The sequence below is a fragment of the Gadus morhua genome, chromosome 12 (assembly GCF_902167405.1).
Source record: "Gadus morhua chromosome 12, gadMor3.0, whole genome shotgun sequence".
Lineage (NCBI taxonomy): Eukaryota > Metazoa > Chordata > Actinopteri > Gadiformes > Gadidae > Gadus > Gadus morhua.
The window spans coordinates 19,313,070-19,335,398 of record NC_044059.1 but is presented as its reverse complement, the minus strand read 5'-3'; the positions used below and the strand labels follow the sequence as shown (position 1 = coordinate 19,335,398).

Genomic DNA, 22,329 nt, shown 5'->3' with positions numbered 1-22,329 from the left:
ATGCTGCAGAAAGAGCAGGGGTTTCATCCTGACGTGTCGGAGCACGCAGTGTGGTGTGTGGTGATGGCTGGTTTATCCTGTTTGCATTGATTGCCAAATGCACCACAGGTGTGCAGCCTCAACCTGCCCCAGATTCTAATCCGGACCGTCCAACTCAGGTGAGGCTGCTTAAACCAACAATCAACCACACACTTAACATTTGAGGTGATTGATCAACTGTTCAGTTGATTAGTTGGAATCTTTTCAAAGTCAAGTTGTAGGATGTGATGGTAGGCATTAGTGGTGGGATGGTAGCGAACAGCCGGTATTGGTGTGGAGTTGCCAAATAAAGTTGAAGGATAGTAAATGAATAAGCCCACAAAGGGTAGGATTTTATTTCAGTTATCATATAAAACAGTTTTTTTTATTAGTGTCTGTTAGTGATGATTGCCCTGCTCCTAACCCAAACTATTGATGGCTATTGATCCCTCCGCTAGGGCTTTTTTATAATTATATATTTCCGTTCAATAATTTACCAAAAGAAACATTCAGCAACTAATAAATTCACAACTAATCTGGATCATTTCCAGATGTCCTATCCCTTTAGCCCCATTTGGTAGAGTCAAATGTGGTCAGATCACCAGAACCTGGATATGGTTGAGGGAATCAAAGATTAGAGGACTGAAAACTAATGGCAATATAATAAACATAACCATGTTTTATTCAAGTAAAGAGAGGGTCTATAATAAACATATATTATGAAAATTATGATGAACTAAATATCTAGAAATGTATGTTTTATATGAAGTTTTGATGGAAATTACCTTACCAGTGAGGTGGTTCATTGAGCCTCCTCAAACTCGTACAGTGTTTTCTTAGGATAAAAATGTACCATACACAGTGCAGTTAAATATTCCATGACACTGCATGTCTTTAATTATCAGCCGACTAAGACTCTCTGGATACTTTTCACTTGGAATATTAGAGCTATTGGGTTAAGTATCTGGGGCCGTATTCACAAAGCATTTTATCTTACCGCTAGGAGTGCTCCTAACTCGCGCTAAAACATTTTACGTAGGAGTTTTTTCTTAAGTTAGTCACAAAGCCGCTGAGACCTACTCTTACTAAGGATGAATCACTAAGAATGAACTAAGAGTGACGCGCCGTTGCTATGGATTACGTCAATTCTCGTGCACAAGTTTAGAAGCGGTCAGTTCGGTGATAAAAATCACAGAAAAACAAGGAAATAGCCTAGGCTAGAAATGAATTCCTATTAAGTAGTTATAGTGCAGTTAGCAGAATACACGCATGATGACAATTTTGTGCAGACCACGATAATGACGTTGTAGCCTGCACGTTCAAGAGAGAGGGAAAGCAAACAATAAAAATAGGTAATATTTAAAAGAAAATAAATGTTATGAACTACACAAGTGTTGACTGATTTGTGCCAAGGTGTTTACCTAAAATGTGTATTCAAAGTGATCCCTAAATGCCAGTCCACTCGGTTCCACACGGCCAAATTCCTTGTCATGTTGATCGCCATCATCATCATCGTCTTGGCTGTCGAATGTTCCTTCGCTTGCAGAGGTTGTTTAGAATGGCACATACAGTGATGACTGTGCTTGCCCTCTCTGGGGTGAGGCGTATTTCGCTGTGGAGGACATGAGACGTTTCATCTGCCCAATTCCTCTCTCCACAACATTTCGTGTATGTTTGTGTGCTCTAGCATATATGGAGGAAAACGGTAAACAATAATAAATATGGATTCAACAAATAAAAGGCGTCAAAGAGCCAATACGATGTGTTTTACGCATAGGACTAAGCGTAATCTGCGTAATCCATTACATGTTATACTTTAACTGTGCTCCCGGTTGTGGATTGAGGTAGGGTGTCAAGAGCCAAGTCTTGCATGGATAGCCACTGTCACCCAGCAAGTGACACCCAACTGGTACATCTCAAAAAGCTGCCTCAGACCGTTCTCCGTTAAAATGCGCGAATCATGGGTAGCTGAAGCTCCAGGCCACTTTGCAACAACATCCATGTTAAAATTTGCACCAAAAAAAACCTGCGTGTTGATGGAATGCACTTTCTTCCTATTGACGAACACGTCCTCGTCTTTTGATGGCGCAATTATTTTTATGTGCGTCCCTTCAATAGCACCGACAACACCGGGCATACCTGCAATAACCCTGAAGTCGGCGTTGATCCTGTATAATTGTTGAATGTCCAAAGGAAAGTTTATGGCACGGCTGGCTGACTGGTTGCGATATTTTTAAATCGTCGGCATTGCAAAGTTGCATTTCCCCTGTTGCTAAATAACGTAGTGTGGCCAAACATTTTATTTCGAGACTAATCTGATTATTCCTGTTAGTCTGGGATGTTATTGCATCGCACACTAACTCCATAACAAGTTTAATACCCTAACATTTCGTCTCGCAGCCATTTTACGATTCTTTCGTGAATAGGTCTTACTGAGTTAGGAGTCCTCTTGAGGACTTTTAAGCTCTCCTAGACTTAAGTGCTACTTTTAGGCCTAAAATACTTTGTGAATTGCTCTTAGTGAACAAAGTTAGGAGTCCTAAATTTAAGAGTGACACGCCCATTATTTTTAGGAGTTACTCTTAAATTCGCCAGTTAGGACCTACTTTTAGCCCTAAGATCCCTTGTGAATATGGCCCCAGGTCTCTCCATGACTATGCAGAGAAACAATAGTGAAAGTTTTTATGTAAATGGTTAAGGGAGGGTAGAAAAACATTTTTTCAATACTCAATATGCCGTAATTTAATGTATTTAAAATATACCCTTTATTTCCTCAGAAATTACCATAAAAATGTATGTATAAATATATAAGTGTATGAACATGTTTAGATTCTACTCAATACTAATTACTGTGAATGCTGCATCATTCACACTAATGTTATTGTAATCTTCATTATTTTTCTTCAATGCGTTTTTTGAAGAACCAATACTACTTATCTTCAGGTACGGAAATCGAATATATCCAAATGTCCCCAATGTTCAGCTCTTTATAATGTAAGTGAACCCACTGATTCAGCTGGCATTCGGAGGGGCTCCTCACTGCAGCGGCAATGGGTGGAGCTTGACCTAGTCAAGCTCCACAGCTGGAGTGCACTTTTTTCCAATATTGGTACATACTGGAGTGTTTTATTCCACTCATACCCAAGTTACCCAAGAAAGTATGAGATATGAGTAACTTTAATCTGTAACGTCATCGTTTCTACAATTTTCAAGCAAATATCTGGTAAATTGGTTCATTTCATTGGCTGTTGTGGATGCTGGACCAGTGGTTATGCTTGTTGGATGTACTTTTGTGGATGTTAAAGCTGCAATTGTGGTTGGGTAGTCCTGTTGTTTTGGGACCTGCTGTTATGGATGTTGGACCGCAGTTGTTTTTGGACCTGACATTATGGAGATTGATTGATTGGATATTGATGTGGGAACTGCTGCTGTGGTTGTTGGAGCTGCTATTGTGGTTGTTGTAGCTACTTTTGTGGTAGTTCAACCTGCAATTATGGATTTTGATTCTGCAGTTGATGTGGTTGTTGCACCTGCTGTGGCCTGTACTACGATCCTCGATTAGTGGGTTAGCGAGGTAAGTTGCGCTCAAACCCTGGGTTAGCTGGGACAAGAAAGTCGATCTCTTTAGCGTCGCTGTATCACCACGGGGACTTATGCTCTCAACCAAACCTGGTCGTGAGCAGGTTTTCAGCTAAGTCTATCGGGTTAGATCGACGTACGCAGCTTCTTAGCCCCTCCTTTGACAATGACGTCACCATTACTGGAGGTTCCCATGGGCCTCGGAGCCCTTATCGTACAGGAGTCACTCTGACAGAGGCTATTTCAAGACCGATCCCTTGGGAATGCCTGAGAATATTCTTTATGAGAGATGCAGGTTTTCATCAGAGGATATTCACTATTTGATCATCCTTGGAGATTGCATTGTGTCTCCGTGAGAGAGTGGTAGAGTGGAGGTAGCGTGTCAGTCTTGAATTTCTGAGTGCGGGGTTCGTCTCCCAAGTGACGTGCATTCATGTGAAACTTATAAAGTCTAAATTCTCATCCATGTGGAATACTTATTCACTAAAGGTTATTGAATTATATATTTTTACTTATTTTGCACTTGAACCCATATTCTCAAGGCCGTGCTGGCACCACATCTATGGGGGTAAAAGGCATGATGATAAACCGGCGAGATTTGAACCCCCGTCGTTGGCGTTGGGGATTTACTAATCCACTACGCCACTGCCGCTACGTCTCAGCTATGGAAAACATATGCTATACATGATTTCTGACATAGGGTGCATTTAAAGTGAATTCCCTAAATTAGAGAATAAGGCAGGTTGGAAGTTGCTTTTCCATTTTGAAATCCTCATCACTCTATTGGGATTAATGGCGAACAATTCGGCATTTGGCAATAGTTATTTTATAGACAGTATGCAGAATCTTTTCACTTATACGCATTTATATAGACTGCTTGATCTATCTAGTTTGTAAAGCTGAATAAAATGACGCGATAAATTCCCCTTTCACGTGAACGTGCATTGAACCTAAAGCGGAAAACCTGGCTCGACTAATCTAATCCTAAATGAGCTTCGCAGTACCATTTAACACTGATCGAGAGTTGCGTCTCTGTCGAGCAAGGTTTTCCCAAAAAAGCCTGGGTATGTTCAGCGAGGTTCGTAGTATACCCCACTGCTGTTGTGGTTGTTGGACCTGCTGATTAGGTGGTTGGCCCTGCTGTTTTGGTTGTTGGAGCTGCTCATGTTGTTGTTGGAGCTGTTCATGTTGTTGTTGGAGCTGCTCATGTTGTTGTTGGACCAATAGCTGTGGTTGTATGACCTGCTGCAGCTGTGGTTGTTGGAGCTGCTTTTTTAGTTGTGGGACCTGCGGTTGTGGTTGTTGGAGCTGCTGTTGTGGTTGTTGGAGCTGCTGTTGTGGTTGTTGGAGCTGCTGTTGTGGTTGTTGGAGCTGCTGTTGTGGTTGTTGGAGCTGCTGTTGTGGTTGTTGGAGCTGCTGTTGTGGTTGTTGGAGCTGCTGTTGTGGTTGTTGAAGCTGCTGTGGTTGTTGGAGATGCTGTTGTGATTGTTCGACCCACGGTTGTGGTGGTTGGAGCTGCTATTGTGTTTGTTGGACCCGCAGTTGTGGTCGTTGGAACTATGGGTGTGGATGTGGGAAGCGCATTTGTGGTTGTTGATGCCTCGGTTGTGGCTATTGGAGCTGCTAGTGTGGTTGTTGGACCTGTTTTTATGGTTGTTGGACCTGCTGTTGTGGTTGTTTGACCCGCAGTTGTGGTTGTTGGAGCTGCTGTTGTGGTTGTTGGTTCTGCTGCGTTGGTTGTTGTAGCTGCTGTTGTTTTTTTTGCGGGTGCTGTTGTGGTTGTTAGAGCTGCTGCTCTTGTGGTATTTGGAGCTGCTGATGTTGTGGTTGTTGGACCTGCTGTTGTGGTTGTTGGAACCGTAGCTGTGGTTGTTGGAGCTGCTTTTATGGTTGATGGACCTGCGGTTGTGGTTGTTGGAGCTGCTGTTGTGGTTGTTGGAGCTGATATCGTGGTTGTTCAATCCAGTATCACGCGATTTCATGCTCATGCACACAAACATTAATCTATTGAATCGTGTCCCAGAGCACGGTTGTCCTACTTTTTTTCATTCTACACAGAACGAAATGTAAACCAATGCATTTTGAATGGGAATGTTTTCGAGAGAGAGAGAGAGAGAGAGAGAGAGAGAGAGAGAGAGAGAGAGAGAGAGAGAGAGAGAGAGAGAGAGAGAGAGAGAGAGAGAGAGAGAGAGAGAGAGAGAGAGAGAGAGAGAGAGAGAGAGAGAGAGAGAGAGAGAGAGAGAGAGAGAGAACAGTGCACCCTCTAGTTATGTATACATAAATATTTCAGATTTTTTAAGCAGACCTTGTCAAAAACTGAAACAAACTACTCCACAGAACGCGCGCTTCTCAGACAATTAACGTGCTCCACAAAACGAAACGAGAGAGAGAGAGAGAAAGGCTGGGAGAGAGGCTTCAGAATGGTTTGCGCCGACAGTACAGTGCACCCTCTTGTTATATATATGTCAATAGGCTATTTCCGAACTTTTAAGCAGACCTCCTCAAAAACTGAAACGAACGTGCTCCACAGAACGCACGTTTCTCAGACAATTAACGTGCTCCACAATGCACTCAGTGAACCACTGAGTGCACTAGCTATGGGGGATGGAATATTCCATTCACTGAGGGCTTTTTTTGCAGAATAGCTCATACATACCATCTCAAATATCCAGGTACCCAGTATTTAAAAAATAACTCCAGTATATGTTAGTTGTAATATCGCGAATTGTTACCATTTTATTCCATAACTTCACATTTAATTCACCAGTACATAAGTATTAATCCGTGTACCGGTAGGCCTACACCGTGACACTGTAGTTTTGGATTTATTAGGCTGAACATTGCGGGCTGTAATCTAAATCGTGCTTCAGTTCAATTACTTAAGTTAATAATACACCTGTGCAGACATCCCGTGGGTGGAGTGTATGGCCCCACTCTGGAAGACTACAGACATGGGCTGTTGGCGGAGGTTACTGACGCACTGTATTTCGTGATATAAGATGGCAGATGTCATTTCTAATAAATAGCACTTGAATCAATTGATATAGACGGGTAGATAGACAGGTAAAAGCCCATATCAGCTTTAATAATAATAATAAATATAACCGCAAGCGGTGATTAACGGGGTCCGGGCAAAATAAATTCGAGAACACACTAATGTAAGATATGTATGTAAGATATATAAATATGACATATAATTATGAAGATAGATGTTGCCATTAAAACCATACTGTGCCTCAGCTCTCAGGTGAGTGGGCTGCAGAGCAATGCCCGAATGTCATGGTCAGCTTGTTCATAATGCTCTAATCGGGATTTGAACTCTCAACCTGTGGATCACAAGTACAAGGCATTATCCCATTGAGCCAATGACAAACTTGATATGTAGCCTCATTCACATGGTAAAAAATTATATTGATAAGCACTAGAGCTGTCAAGCGATTAAAATATTTAATCATGATTAATCGCATTAATGTCATAGTTAACTCCAATTAATCGCGATTAATCGCAAATTCTTTTTCTATGCTAAATATCCCTTGATTTATTTAGCATAGAAAGTCAGGCTACTGCTTCTTTGTTTTGAGCCAAAGAAAAAAAATATATATATTTTTTTTTTATAAAGTAATTGCGTTAATCGCGCGATAACATTTTTAACGCCGTTAAATTTGGTTTGCGTTAACGCCGTTAATAACGCGTTTAACTGACAGCTCTAATAAGCACACATAAAAAAACTCCATGCACACTAGGGCTGTAACGATACACAAACTCACGATTCGGTTTGTATCACGATTTTTGACCCACGGTTCGATACATCCCACGATTTTTTGAAATTTAAAAAGCATTTTATTTAAACAACACTTATGTACCAATTAACTTAATGTAACATTTAATAACAAATAATTTGGAACACTGAACAGATTTGAACAGAAAGAATACTATTAAAGTATAGCTAAATGAATAAAGAAATAACGTGTGGGAGGATGCTTTTTTCAACTGTTTGGTTGGTTTAGTCAAATATCCTTATTAGCACTACTTATTAGGCTATGTAGCTTAAATAATGACATAATCAGGCCGTATAGAATGCAACATGTTTAATAGCCTAACTTTCAATAGATGGAGAAAAACCTGAAGGTCATGAACGTCGCAATAACGAGGCGTTACGAGTAGCATGTGTGTGCGCCAGAATGGCAATGTGCGTATGCGTGTGTGAGTGACGTCAGCGAGTGAGTGGACGAGCGAGGAGAGCGAGCGGTAGCGCGTGTGTCTAGTGAAGAAGCGAAGAGTCCGGTAGAATAAAGTACCCATCCTGTCAATAATCGGTGGCCGCTTCATTCCGACCTATAAGCAGACAAACTGCCAGTCAAATCACACAAAACACTAGAGACAGGATCACACAGGCCCCCTCTGGATAAATGTCGTTCATATCGCATATGAGCACTTCGACGGCTGTGGAGAAATGCGATCCTCCGTAGCCACGGAGGATTGCAGTCGCATACTTACGGCATCGATAGGAGGGGGCGCTGTCAGCAGACTATTATCTAGACAAATTATTAGCAAATTTCAATCGGACAATTTGACCGCAGAGTTAGAAAGGGCGTATCGCGCTTCTGCCTTCTCACACCGCGAGACAGGATCGTGGCTTTGAGTATCGCGATTTTCGGTTTGATACGCGTATCGTTACAGCCCTAATGCACACATTTCTCAAGAGAACTAAGGGCTTCTTAAGGAGAGTACAGATCTGAAAATTTGTCATATGGTAGTTATACAATAACAAAATGGCCACATAGGAAAAATTGGCTGAGACTGGACGTTTCACTTTTCTATGAAACTGTGGGAAAAGTAAACATTTTAGAGCAGAAGACCAGGGTGAAAAAGATGCATCTGATTTTAGAGATTAATATGTTGAAATTTTTTTGAGTCCAGGTAATTCTGGTAAGGAGAAATAAGGCTTGGTCATAATTTTTTTAAATAGCGCCAACTTTGGGTGCAGCACCGCATTTTGGGTTTATGGGTAGTTGGGGGTATTGGTATCCACCTAATGATAGTCTGATGTTTTTTTATGCAATAAAAAAATTATCATGTAAGAAAAATGGGCTAATTGCCCAAAATGTATTGGCCAATATTCCTCAAATGGAACTAAATAGAATAAAATCTGTTTGATAACTTTTGCGAGACTTGGTCTAAATATTTTATGACGATGATGGCGATTTTGGTGAATTTTTGATTATTTTTGTAGGCTGTGAATCTTTTTATCGTGTTTGGCTTTTCTATGAAATTGTGGGAAAGTAAAAAAAAATTAGGGCATAAGAGCGGTCCATATTGATGCATCTGATTCTAGAGATTAATATGATGCCAGAACTGTGGTACTGAATCTTTGGGTTTATGTGTAGTGGGGGTTATTGGTAACCATACCTGAACATTTCAAGCGACTTCAACTTATGTTATAGGCTGCAGTATGACTTTTACAGAATTTGGGTGAAAAATTGAACGGTACAGAAACAATAGGGGACCAAGCAGCTTCGCTGCCCGGACTCCAAATAATACCTTGGATTTTTTTTAGCGCCTTTCAAGATACCCAAGGTCGCTTAACAAAAAAGGGGAGAGGGGAAGGGGTCAAAGGTCTTAATGAAGAGGAATGTTTTGAGGTGTTTTTTAAACCTGGGCAGAGATTGGGCAGAGCTGATGTTGAGGGGTAGGCTGTTCCATAGTGTGGGAGCATTGGTAGAGAATGCCCTGTCTCCAAAGGTCCGCAAACTAGTGCGGGGGATTGCCAGCAGGTCCTTGTCAGAGGACTGCAGAGAGCGTGACTGAGTGTAGGGGTGGAGATCTGTGAGGTATTGCGGTGAGAGATTTGTAGGTGAGCAGGAGAATTTTGTAGGTGATGCGTGACCTGACTGGTAACCAGTGGAGCTGTTGGTGGGTGGGAGTGATATGCTGCCAGGGCTTCGTGTGGATTAGAACCCTGGCATCTGAGTTCGTAACATATTGGAGTCTGTTTAGGGCCCTGATGGGCAGTCCAGACAGGACAACGTGGCAGTAGTCTAGACGGGAGGTGCCGGTGTTCTGCCAATTTCTGCTCCCTTGTCAGATTTTGCTACCGTAGTGCGACTCGATAGCAGAGTCTAACAAATCATGCTACCCATCAGAAAGTGCTACTTTATGTCACAAGCGTGACGTAAGGTACGCTTCTGATCTGTAGAAAAATCGCCTCTATCAAATAATGCTCCCACTGCAAAATCACGTTGTTTTACACCACTACTCACCCTATGTACACTGTATGAATATGGGGAGCATATTTTGATGCTTGTTTATAACGTCTTTATTGAAGATTTCAGGAGTACCGTATGTGGATAGACCAATCGCCTCTATCAAATATTGCTCCCACTACAGAATCACCTTATTTTGAACCACTACTCACCCTATGTACTCTGTAAGAATATGGAGAGCATATTTTGATTCTTGTTTATAACGTCTTTATTGAAGATTTCAGGAGTACCGTATGTGGATAGACCAATCGCCTCTATCAAATAATGCTCCCACTGCAGAATCCCGTTATTTTACACCACTTCTCACCCTATGTACACTGTAAGAATATGGGGAGCATATTGTGATGCTTGTTTATAACGTCTTTATTGAAGATTTCAGGAGTACCGTATGTGGATAGAGCAATCGCCTCTATCAAATAATGCTCCCACTGCAGAATCCAGTTATTTTACACCGCTACTCACCCTATGTATGGACTGGACAGCAAATATGGAAGCTTTATTCAGGAAAGGGCAGAGCCGTCTGTACTTCCTGAGAAGGCTGGGGTCTTTCAACATCTGCAAAAAACTACTGCAGATGTTTTACCAGTCTGTGGTGGCCAGCGTGCTCTTTTATGCTGTGGTTTGCTGGGAAGGAAGCAGCAGGAGGAGAGACGCTGGTCGAATGGACAGACTGGTGAGGAGTGCTGGCCTCAGTAGTGGGAACCAGAGCTGGACTCTCTGGTGACAGTGGCAGAGAGAAGGACCCTTGACAAACTGCTGTCCATCCTGGACAACACCCACCACCCTCTGCATGACACCTTCACCAGGCAGAGGAGTGTTTTCAGTGGCCGACTGCTGTCCCAGTCCAGCTCCACTAATAGACTCAAAAACTCTTTCGTCCCACTGGCCATCAGACTGTACAACAGCTCCCAGTAAAGGCAGGGAGGACAATAGATAACAATGGACATTTTATTTATTTATTTATTTATATTTATTTATATCTGTATTTTTGCACATCCATCTGCACTGTTTTTATGTGTGTTTTCGGCTGCTACTGGATACTTGAATTTCCCCCGGGATTAATAAAGTATATATCTATCTATGTACACTGTAAGAATATGGGGAGCAAATTGTGATGCTTGTTTATAACGTCTTTATTGAAGATTTCAGGAGTACCGTCTGTGGATAGACCAATCGCCTCTATCAAATAATGCTCCCACGGCAGCATCACGTTATTTTACACCACTACTCGCCCTATGTACACTGTTGATGCTGTTTTATAATGTATATTGAAGATTTCAGCAGTACAGTGTGCAATGTACGTAATGCAAAAAAACAACACAAAAAAATCATCAATAATCAATTAAACTAAATAAATAACTTTAACAAGAAAAGTGTAGCAAAGTATTGTTAAAACTTGTATATATTTGTGAATGGGATTCTGTGTGTTTATATATGCAATAGATAATAATTATTCAAAACTACCAATAATAAAAACAACCAAAAGATCTCAAATCTTTATTTTATTTTAAGGCATTTCTTGCAAATATATACAGCCTTATTTTCATGGGCATATTGGGCACACTCAAAATGTGCCCGCCTACTGCACAATCCACAATGCACCTACCAAATAAAACAATTAAAAGAGCATTATTATTTACAATGATACATTGTATGGTATTATGCACACACATTCTTGAGTCAATTAATAATACAAAGCACATATTTTACGTTATACTTTACCTTTTCAATCATGCTCCCATCTGCATTTTCTTCGGCAAAGGAGCACACCCCACAGAAGTCCTCTGGATTCCCTAGAAAAAATGGTTTCAGAAGCTTTTAAAACTCCAATCATTCTGTGAGTAAATAAATCATGGTACACTACAAATGTATAATTTGTGAATTAAAAAGAAAAACATTTCAAAAAAGTATTCACACACATAGTACACTTAAAGGTTGGGTAGGTGATTTGCGAAACGCCAGCAGATTTTGAAAATACACAACTCAAATGGTCCTACCCCCTCTCCTTCAACGCTGACTCTGACTCCACCCATTCCAAGTACCTGGACGCGCAATCATGCACGAGCGCGAACAGAGATGCGCGAGAGCGAGCCAGGCTAGCGTAGGTTTTCGTTTAACAACATGGCACTACATTCAGCTGTAAGTTGCACCCAGTACCGCGGGAAGTAGGAGTGAGGGGGGTGCTGCAACACCCCTGTCCGAGGCCCTGTCTTATCACAGAAAACGATCATTTCTAAAAACTCCGGCCAAAGTGGAGATTTCTGAAACGCCGGTTATGTGTTGTCGTTGTCAACGAGGAGAAACGGGATTTTAGGTTCTGAAGCGTCACATTATGCACAGGAAATGCTTAACGTCATGTGAGCGCCCGCTGTACCGTATTGGTCCGAATATAAACACAAACCCCATTGTAAGACGACCTATATTTGGGAAAAAGATTTGAAGACCAGATCCGTTTTTTATGAATAAATAAATTGTATTCATTGAAATAATATACGAAAATAAAAAGGCATCGAATAAAACACTGCATTGCCACTAAACAGTAGTGCAAATAGGCCGTAGCCTACTGATGTGTACACCAAAGACTATTCCTGACACTCCTCTGCCCCGCTGTGTTCGCTCTGGCTGTGGTCGCTCCGAACTGTTTCGGCCCGTGGCAAAGCGAGTCATCCTCGCTGCTGTCCAAGGCATTTTGAGACGCAGCATTTATTTAATGCTCATATGACCTAGTGCTGAAAAAAGGTTATATGAAAAAGTGTGAGGGTAGCGGTGGTGCGCTAAACTTGTGAGCAGCTGGATGTGAACGATCGATTTTCAACTGTGCGCGCATGCATGCACTGGTGTAATTGAGCTGCGCTGCTATACATCTTTTTTTATCAATGTAACGAGTTGCGAGTCTAGTGCAGGCTGAGTTTTTTTTTTTCCCAGCACCCCCTGCTGAGAATACGTTCTCGCTGCTATGGTTGGACCAGATGTTATAAACATTAAACGGTCACATAAATCATTACTATTTTTAGAAGATGTATGTTTGTTTCATATAATTGTATTGGAAGTCCTGGTTTTCACTAGGGTTGCCGCGGTGGGACATTTTCACACCGAGTAATACACTCGTCTCCACACCGGTATTACCGAGTATAAACGGTATAAACTTTGAAACTAGGTCAACCGCCACACAAAGCATCGGTTTTTTAGGATTATTCTTGATTTCAGTTTTTCTCTTTCAGCATTTTTATTATCAATTACTCTCTGAAAAAGAGTTTTCCTTCTCTTTGCTGGTGGTGGTGGTGGTGGTGGGGATGGTGGCGTCTTGTCTGCCATGGAAATTGTCTTCTACTGCTAGGTCCAAATGTGGATTAACTAGTTCCAGTAGCTACCGCAGGATAACAACAAACAGGAGCTTGCTCTGGGTAACGAGCTCTGGGTCACGAGTACTGCACGAAGGGGTCGCGCGCGGGGCGCGGGGGAGGGGGAGTGCAGTACGACCGTTTGATTGACGTACTTACTGTCCAATGCAACTCGGTGGCAATGGAAATGATTGGCTGGAGTTTTTCGAGCCCTGCCCGTTCCACAGATGATTGACTTTTTTAATTTTCATGTCAGTACTTCTAACTCAGTGGCTGTAAGCGGGTTATGATAAGGATTTCAAGTAATTTTGCAAAAATGGCCAAAAAAGCAAATCACCTATCCAACCTTTAAATATATACATGTCACAAATACCTCCCTATTGTTTATGGTATATAGACCCTAAAAGCATTATGTTTTCTGTAGCACTGAACAAATGACGACCATAATAAAAGTAATAAATAGTTATGATACACTGTGTTCTCATCCAGGACCATTGGTTTGGGGATGATAGGCAGCTGTCACACTTCTTTGAATAGCCAAAACACTGCAAAGGTTGGTGTTGAGCTGAAATAGAACCAGTTAGTTAAAAATTACAGTCCAAGCAGAAAGGAATAATTCCTGAATTGTATTTACTCATAGAATCTAGAGTTACAATACGTAACTATCGTTTCAGCCATTTACTGTACTGTACAAATATCGTGCTTCAGAAACGGTCAATCATAGGAAAGCCCGCCCTGCCTTGGTTCCCTCCCCCATAGTGCCAAACTAAATTTGCGCGCGAGAGCAGAACATCATTCGCGAGAGGCTGTTTTGCACACGCAGAGGTAATTTTGTGCGTGCGCAGAGATCATTTGCGCGCTCGCAGTTAATATTTACGCGTGTGGAATAAAAGTTGTTTACCACATTGAGCCCCTTTCTGGTTTGTCTAGGATGAAATATAGTGGTTGACGCACCGAAATGTTGACTATTGGTCCTGTCTCGGGTATTTGGCTCATTTTGATTCGCCCCTGCCTGCTTCAGAATGGCTGGCTTTGGGCAATCACAAACCTGTCCTTAAAATAACCCTAAACTATCGTTTTTCAGAAATGTGCAACTCACCGAGTGGTTAGTGGTGTTCGTTGATGTTCCTAATCAAGTATCGTAGCGAAATACAGCTTCTGTCGTGTTTTGTTTGGCGTTTAATAAATCCCATTGAAACGAAAACCGAACTGAAAACGGAAATGGGCTGTTTTTGTTTGGTTGTAGTCTTTCCGCTCGGTTCTCCGTATCAACAGTAGGGCTAGAACTGAGCGAAAAGACTACAACCTGCCCCCCTTTCTGTTTTCTGGTCAACGAGCAATGAGTCTTCCAACAGAAATCAATGGATTTACAAACTGCCAATAAAACACGATAGAAACTGTATTTCGCTGCCATACTTGATGAAAAAAGAAGATGAGGATGTCTGCATTGCCTGGGGAGAGTAGACTCTAAACTCTCCCCAGGCAATGCAGACTTCCGGAATATAAAGTTGTAAATCCAGGTCTGCTGTGCTTCCTTTGGACAGGTTTTTTTCAATTTTATTTACCATCCATGTTGAAAAGAAGCAGGATTATTGCCAAATGTTTCACTTTATTTTGTTTGCATGCATTTGAATATTTTATTTTAAAGTCACATTTGTCTTGTTCATTTTTTTGTTGTTGATCCGAAATGATCCATGACTCAAAAATTGTGACACGATCCGAACCGTGAGTGTTGTGATCCGTTGCACCCCTACCCACTAGTGATGTCATATGGGGCAGATTTTCGAAATGGCTTGTAAGGCTAATCACACTCACACCTAGTGGTATAATATGTCCCCTTTAAAATACATTGAAAAAAATGGGATTGATTGGCCTATCATGTATGTTCAAAAGTAATTCTGGCATCGTCCCATGCGCTGACTTTGAGTAAACTTATTTAAATGACCACGTGTGATCTAGGAGGGAAGAAAATTGGTCTACCTTACGATGTTGGTGAGAATCACTTTATTATTTTGATCTGTAAAGGAACATTTTAGCGTGATTCTAAAATAATATTCGTAATAATTCATTGGATTTTTGGATTTCAGATTTTCACAACACATGTAATCCATAAGCCTCTGTACCTGGGCCGTTATGACTATTTCAGAGAAAGTTGATATCCAAACGGGACTGTTGCAATACAACTGCACACCTTCATGTTATCTAAAGCAAACTAACCTAAATTCACGTACTGCAGTCTGGTAATCACTGTATTGTAGCATTGTCTGCTATCAAGTGATCAATACATTACAGATAGGGATAATTAAAGGTCAATGAATGTAGTTTACCAATATGGATACAAGACTGTGTGTTGAAAGCCAATTTACACAATAGGGTACCTATGTCATAATCACCATGACTATGATAAAGGTACCTGACTGATTTTTAAAACTGATTCATAAGCCGGCTGGAGCCGTCAAAAATCAACCCTGGTGCAATTACAATGAATGTAATTTCATATAGTACCGGATCCCAGAAAAAGGAAAAAATGCTCATAGACTGTGGTTCGTCTATGAAAGGCATACGTCTGCAAATTGTCTCTGCATTGGTTATGTTCCATACACCACCACTTGGTTTTGTTGCTGCACCATACAACATCCCATTAACATGTTCAATGTTAAATGGGACATGTAACATTCACCACCATTGACAGACAGACCTATCCATTTGCATGGTCTCCCTTTTTTTTGTGGCCTGAGCGTCTGTTGAGAACATGGATGGACACATACATGCATTAACACATTGTGAAACTTTTCAAATATATAACCTGAATGCAACCGAGTAAAGGGGAATCCATAACGAAGTGGAAGAATAAACTAAAATCATGTTTGAGGATAACTATCTAGGAGTCTGTCTGACGTGGTTGGAAAAGTGCCCTGTCTCACTCACACTCTTGCTCTCATACATACGCACGCACACGCACGTCCATATACGCATCACAAGCAAGGGAGGTTAGGTGATAATTTATTTCAAAATGAATTATTGGCAACTAAGATGAATAAAGTAAGTAGTGATCAAATTACAACTATGAGGAAGTGGAGAAAAATATTTAAAATGTCCTAACAGGAAAAAACTCCTCCATTGAATCACTGTGATATAATAATAATAATCCTTAAAGGGGACATATTATGAAATCAACACTTTTTTCCTGGGATTTGGGGTGTGGTTTTGGGTCTCTGGTGCTCCATCAAACACAAACTTTGAAAAAAGTCTGTACATGATTTTTTGAGTGGGATATGCATTTCTGAAAGTACCCCGCCTACAGTTATCAAACAAGTAAGTCAGTTTCCTTTCCCCCAATTCCCCCTCCTACGTAGGGAAGCACAGTTGAATATTACCTCCCACTTCCCTCCAATCAGAGCATAGATAAGATTTTGTGGGCCACCGGACGTGGATCTCAGGCGGGGGGGACTCGGCGGCCGCTCAGCTCCTGAAGTACGATACCTTTCTCTGCCCGACTGCCTCCCCCCGGGAAGTGGGGGTGCTAATGCTGCAGTACCCCCTTGGCGGTCGCTGGCTGTAACTGCAAGTGAGAAAGTTTTCTGAACAAATCAATACTTTTTTTTTTTTAGAGTAGAATTTTATCATACAACATTATTTTTCACGAAATTATTGACATCCAACCTTTTTGTTATATTTATCATATTAGCATTTCATTTTATTTAGGACATTGTTTGTGTAGGCTGACGTAGGCTATGACGCACAACGCAGAACAATGCTATGTGCGCGACGGGAAAATTTCGAAAAGTCAAGCTTGGACAAATGCAACGTGTCACAGAAAATACGTATTTTCCGATTTTTTTGGCCCCAAGAAGGCAAAACTTCGCGATCAAAACACCAGCCGGACATCCAATTCCCTGCATTCCGTATGGGATCTGTCCATGGCTGCATATGGTAGCCTACTATGCTGATTTTACATAAGCATGTTGGTGTTCAACATCTGTTGTAGTGCAAAACATTCTAAAACTGGTGTAAAATGTTGCTGGCCATATTAATAGACACATTGAATGTTATCATTTTGATTCTGGAAACTAGTTGGCAAAAAAAGAGCAAAGACGGACGGTTCACTTGACGCAGAAATCGTCACTTTCCTCATATCAGACAACTCGTATCTCTGGATGAAAATGAAGGCTTTCTTTTACTGTCACTCTCCTTTGTAAACCTTTAGAAATAACCTCCTGATCCTTGTTATAACGCTGTGTCCCGGACCGCAACTGCTTGTCGGCATGTTGTTAGTGTGTGAAATTCAGCACAGTATCAGCCGAGAAAAAAAAAAAAAGAATCAAAGAACCAGTTCTTCTTGTTTTGGGGAACAAGTACTCTCTCTGACCTTTTCAAACACAACTTAGTATCAGGTGCGTGGTTTTCAGCGAATCAACGATCAGATAATACTGCCGTGATCACGTTGTAGGTAGGCAGATGTTACAGCTGTTAGTCTGCTCCCGCAGAAAATGAACGGGAGGATTTTCTATTTTGGCGTGACATTTCTTGCGTGTGCGTGACAGCGTGAGATTGATGGTGAAAGCGTGAGCCACGCCAGGGGCGTGACTGTTGGCAACCCTGCAGTAATACATCGGCCCCGTTTCACCGTCAGGCAAGAGCTCCATTTCGTGCTGTAAGCAAATATCCGGCAGCAGGCCACCCCAAATCACGGCTTACTTAACGTTTTCATTACATCTTTTACAAAAAAAAAAAAAAATCAATATATAATAATAAAAAATATATATAATAATAATTAAAAAAATCTAAAATAATTACGGCCGGCCGGCTCGGCCTGAAATCGTCCGGCCGTTCGGGAAATCTCCCGAACCTCCCGATGGCCAGTCCACCCCTGTTTGTGAATAACAGTGGCTAGTTGGCAGAGTTAGTCTTTTTACACACCAGAAGTGTGTTTATCAGAGCGGAGCCCTGAATGTGACGTCACCCGCCATCTCGTCTCTGTAAACATTGGATGTTGCGCAGCATTTATTATGACGTCATTATATCGACTCTCTCTCTCAGCACCCCCCACTCGGACTGACTTCCCACGTCCCTGGCTCCCGGAAGACACCCGCCGGAGCAGCCGGAAAGCTTCGGCGGCAGTTCAGCTCCCGGAGCACACCGCCTATACTGCTTCGGCGGCGAACGAATGGCTTCGACGGCGGCAATCCGGCAGCTCCGGCGCGGGGAGCTCGGCGGCAGTTCGGCAGCTCAGCTCCTAGAGTACAATCCCTTCCTCCTCCATGTCGCGGTTCATGGACTTCAGAGAGTCAAGGCCAAAGTTCCTTTCCCCCAATTTTTCTCAACCATGGCCGAGATATCCCCCACAGCGAGTCTTTACTTGTTGTGGAAATGCCAGAGACGTCAGCCGAGTCTTTATGATTCATAATATCATCCGAGGGGCACATAGCTTTTGGCCGTGATATAAGATATATTAATACCCATGCATAATATTACGATATTATATTATATTATAGGCTATAGACAGAGGTGTCAAAAGTATTCACATTCATTACTCAAGTAGAAGTATAGATACTAGCGTTTAAAAATACTTCTGTAGAAGTTGAAGTATCAACTCAAGCTTTTTACTTAAGTAAAAGTATAAAATTACTGGTTTCAAAACTACTTAAAGTATTAAAGTAGAAGTAATGCAAGGGGAAAAAATGCCATTAAGGACAAAAGCTTAGGCCGTGCCACAGGGGCCTATAGAATTACAATCAGCTTTTTTGCCAAGTATGCTCACACATACAAGGAATTTGGAATCAAGGAATTCTGCATTAATCCCATCCGTGAATTAGTGACACACACACAGCACACCTCTATAGCACACTGCCCCACTTCCCCCACATTTTTTTTTTCTAAAGGCCATATAATGACTATAATGTTAACGTTGAAAAAATTGGGATGCACCTGTTTCAGAAACATTTATGCCCATTGAAAATGAACGCATATTAGTACAATGCAAATACATTAAAGCCATATATGTGTACTACTGAGCATTAACATGTTTTTCATGGAGTGGAAGATATGATGACTAGTTCCCTGTAAGTATTGGAATGGTGCAAAAAGTCAAACTTCAGAGGCATGTTATCAAAAGCCTTTATTGGGAATGTAAATGTATGTATTCAAGCTTAGCTGCAGAATTTAATATGTAAGGAGTAAGAACTGAGTGGTTTTTCATCCTACCATTTCCAAAAAAATTCTTCCAGGTATGGCCAGGGATGTAGAAGGGTTGGCTGGTCTTCTTGGCTACCACCCTCCTCACTGGTGCTTGGTTGGGACATTTCGCTCATCTAAGTCGAAAGTTACGAATGTAACTACGGTTCTATGAATCCTGGATGACCGCCAGAGGCGGTGCTTAAAGCACTGGATCTCCACCTCGCGCATGCGCATTTCGAATACCTAATACCAACATAGTCACCTGTGACCCCCACGTGACACCGGGAAGGCTATATCTTCCGTGTCATTAGAGGATCTGTTCCTAGAATCTTCTCGCGAGAACACAAGGATTCTGAGTGACTGAACGCTCTGGCGGTCATCCAGGATTCATAGAATCGTAGTTACATTCGTAACTTTCGTTCTATTTCATCCTTACTGACCGCCAGAGGCGGTGCTTAAAGCACTGGATGACCCATACCAAAAAGGTCACAAAGAATCCACCACCCACCTCACTCATTGGAGGTTGCAGAGCTTGGCAGTAGGACCACACTCATCGGGTGGGGACTGGCGACGTTGACGCAGTAAAACCTTGTAAAGGTGCCCGGTGACGTCCATGATGCCGCGGCACAGATTGACTCCAGGGGTACACCTCTTAGTGCAGCCCACGATGTCGACAACGCTTCTGGTGGAGTGGCACCACAACCCGGATTGCGGGGGGCGGCCACTGGCCACATAGGCGTGTTTAATGGTGTCGACGACCCAGTGGGACAGCCTCTGTTTAGACAAGGCAGAACCTCTGTTAGGGCCACCGTGACACACGCACAGTTGCTCGGACTGCCGTATACCGGCCGTAGCAGCAATGTAAGCCCTAAGCGCCCGTACCGGGCACAGCATCTCGGACTCATTCCCCTCAGATGGGGAGTTAAAACGTGCCAGCTGGATAGGCTGGTTAAAATAGGTGCGTGAAAGCACCTTCGGCAGGAACGCCACATTGGGCCATAAAACCACACCTGAGCCATCAGAGTTCCACCGCAGGCATGTATCTGCCACGGATAGGGCGTGCAACTCCCCGACCCGCTTCGCAGTGGTAATGGCGAGCAGAAAAGCCACCTTCATGCACAGCCACCTCAACCCTCTCTGGGTCAGAGGCTCAAAAGGAGGTGATGACATGGCCTCCAGCACCAGGGGCAGGTCCCAAGCTGGAGTCCTCAGAGTCCTAGGGGGACGCAGCCTCAGGGCCCCCCTAAGGAAGAGGGACACCATCCTGTGGCAACCCATTGTGGCTCCGTCGACCATCTCATGTCGGGAAGAGATAGCAGCCACATAGACCCTCAAGGTGGAATGAGAGCGACCACCATCCAGGAGGGACTGCAAAAACTCCAGAACGGTGCCCACGGAGCAACGTGCTGGGTCTACTGTCTTACCCCTACACCAGTCAGAGAATAACTTCCATCTGTTGGCATACTGTGCTCTGGTAGATGGTGCCCTGGCACTCAGAATAGTATTCCTGACGGTCTCAGTGCAAACATTCAGCAGTGAGTCGGGCCCTGCAGCGGCCAAGCCCAGAGCTGGAGGCGACGGGGATCTGGGTGCCAAATCTGACCCCCCAGCTGCGAAAGGAGGTCCTTCCTGCAGGGGAGGCGCCATGGAGAGCTGCAGCAGTGGAAACCAGAGTCTCCCTGGCCAGTAGGGGGCCACCAAAAGTAACCTGTAGCCCCGCAGAAACACCCTCTGGAGTGTGGGGTGAATCAGGGGCAGCGGTGGGAAGGCATACAGAGGACTCTGTGGCCAGTCGTGAGCTAAGGCATCCTGTCCGAGGGGGCCGGTCACCTCCATCCAGGAGAACCAGAGGGGGCAATGTGCGGATTCCTCTGATGCAAAGAGGTCCACCTCCGCCCTGCCAAAGAGAACCCACATCGTCTCCACCACCTCCGGATGAAGCCGCCACTCCCCCGGTGGGGGCTTCTGCCGCGATAGAAAAATCTGCGACCTGGTTCCGTTGCCCCGGTATGAAGACCGCCCGTACTCTGGCCAGGCGGGGATATGCCCAGGCCAACAAGTTCCGAGATACCCGGAGTAGCCGTGAAGACCGGGTCCCCCCTTGGTGGTTGATCTGGGCAACAGCTGACCTGTTGTCGGATCAAACCAGCACATGCTTGCCTCTCAAGTGAGGCAGAAAATGATTGAGTGCTAGCTGTACCGCCCTGAGCTCTAGCACATTGATGTGAGCGTGGTTCCGGGCCGGCCACTGCCCTTGGGCAGTCCTGCCCTGCCAAACCGCGCCCCATCCCGATAGGCAGGCGTCTGTCGTGACCCAGCTCCCGGCGGGATGGAATGGTGGCCCATGGGTACACCCACAGACATATACGACCTCTTTCTCCATGGGGACAGAGAGAAGAGGCACTGCCGAGACACTCTGACCTTTCGGTGCCTTTGCCACTTGGGGTCCAAGTGGAGGCTGTTCAGCCACATCTGCATAGGGCGCCGAGACAGCAAGCCGAGGGGCACCACAGCTGAGGCAGCTGTAAGCTTGCCCAAGAGCTGCAGGCAAAGAATGAATGGTACCATCCTGCCATACCCGAAGCGGGGGAGGTAGAGGAGGATGTCGGTTCACTCGCTGAGGTGACAGATAGGCCCTCATAGCGTCCGAGTCTAGGACCATCCCCAGGTATGCGACCCATTGGGATGGGTCCAGGCGACTCTTCACAAAGTTCACCGTCCGGCCAAGCCGGGCCACGTGCAAGAGCAGCCGAGCCGTGTCCCGGGCCGCCTGAGACTGGGACGGTGCACAGATCAGCCAGTCGTCCAAATACGGCAGGACCTTCGTGCCCCTGCCTTCTGCAGGGGTGCGAGAGCTGCCGCCACCAGAAGTACCCTGAATTGAAAGTGCCGGCCGCGAAAGGCGAACCGGAGGAAGTGCTGATGGCGCGGTGCAATTGGGACGTGGAAGT

General features: G+C 43.6%; 1 long non-coding RNA gene across 1 annotated transcript; it reads right to left on the bottom strand.

The window, feature by feature from the left end:
- Window positions 1–11,341: 11,341 nt before the first annotated feature.
- LOC115556139 (uncharacterized) lies at window positions 11,342–14,421 on the bottom strand. Its single transcript, XR_003978943.1, has 4 exons — window positions 14,301–14,421; window positions 13,694–13,766; window positions 11,583–11,653; window positions 11,342–11,462 (listed from the first exon to the last, which is right to left on the bottom strand). It is a non-coding gene; the product is annotated as an uncharacterized LOC115556139 (long non-coding RNA).
- Between the last annotated feature and the right edge of the window lie 7,908 nt (window positions 14,422–22,329).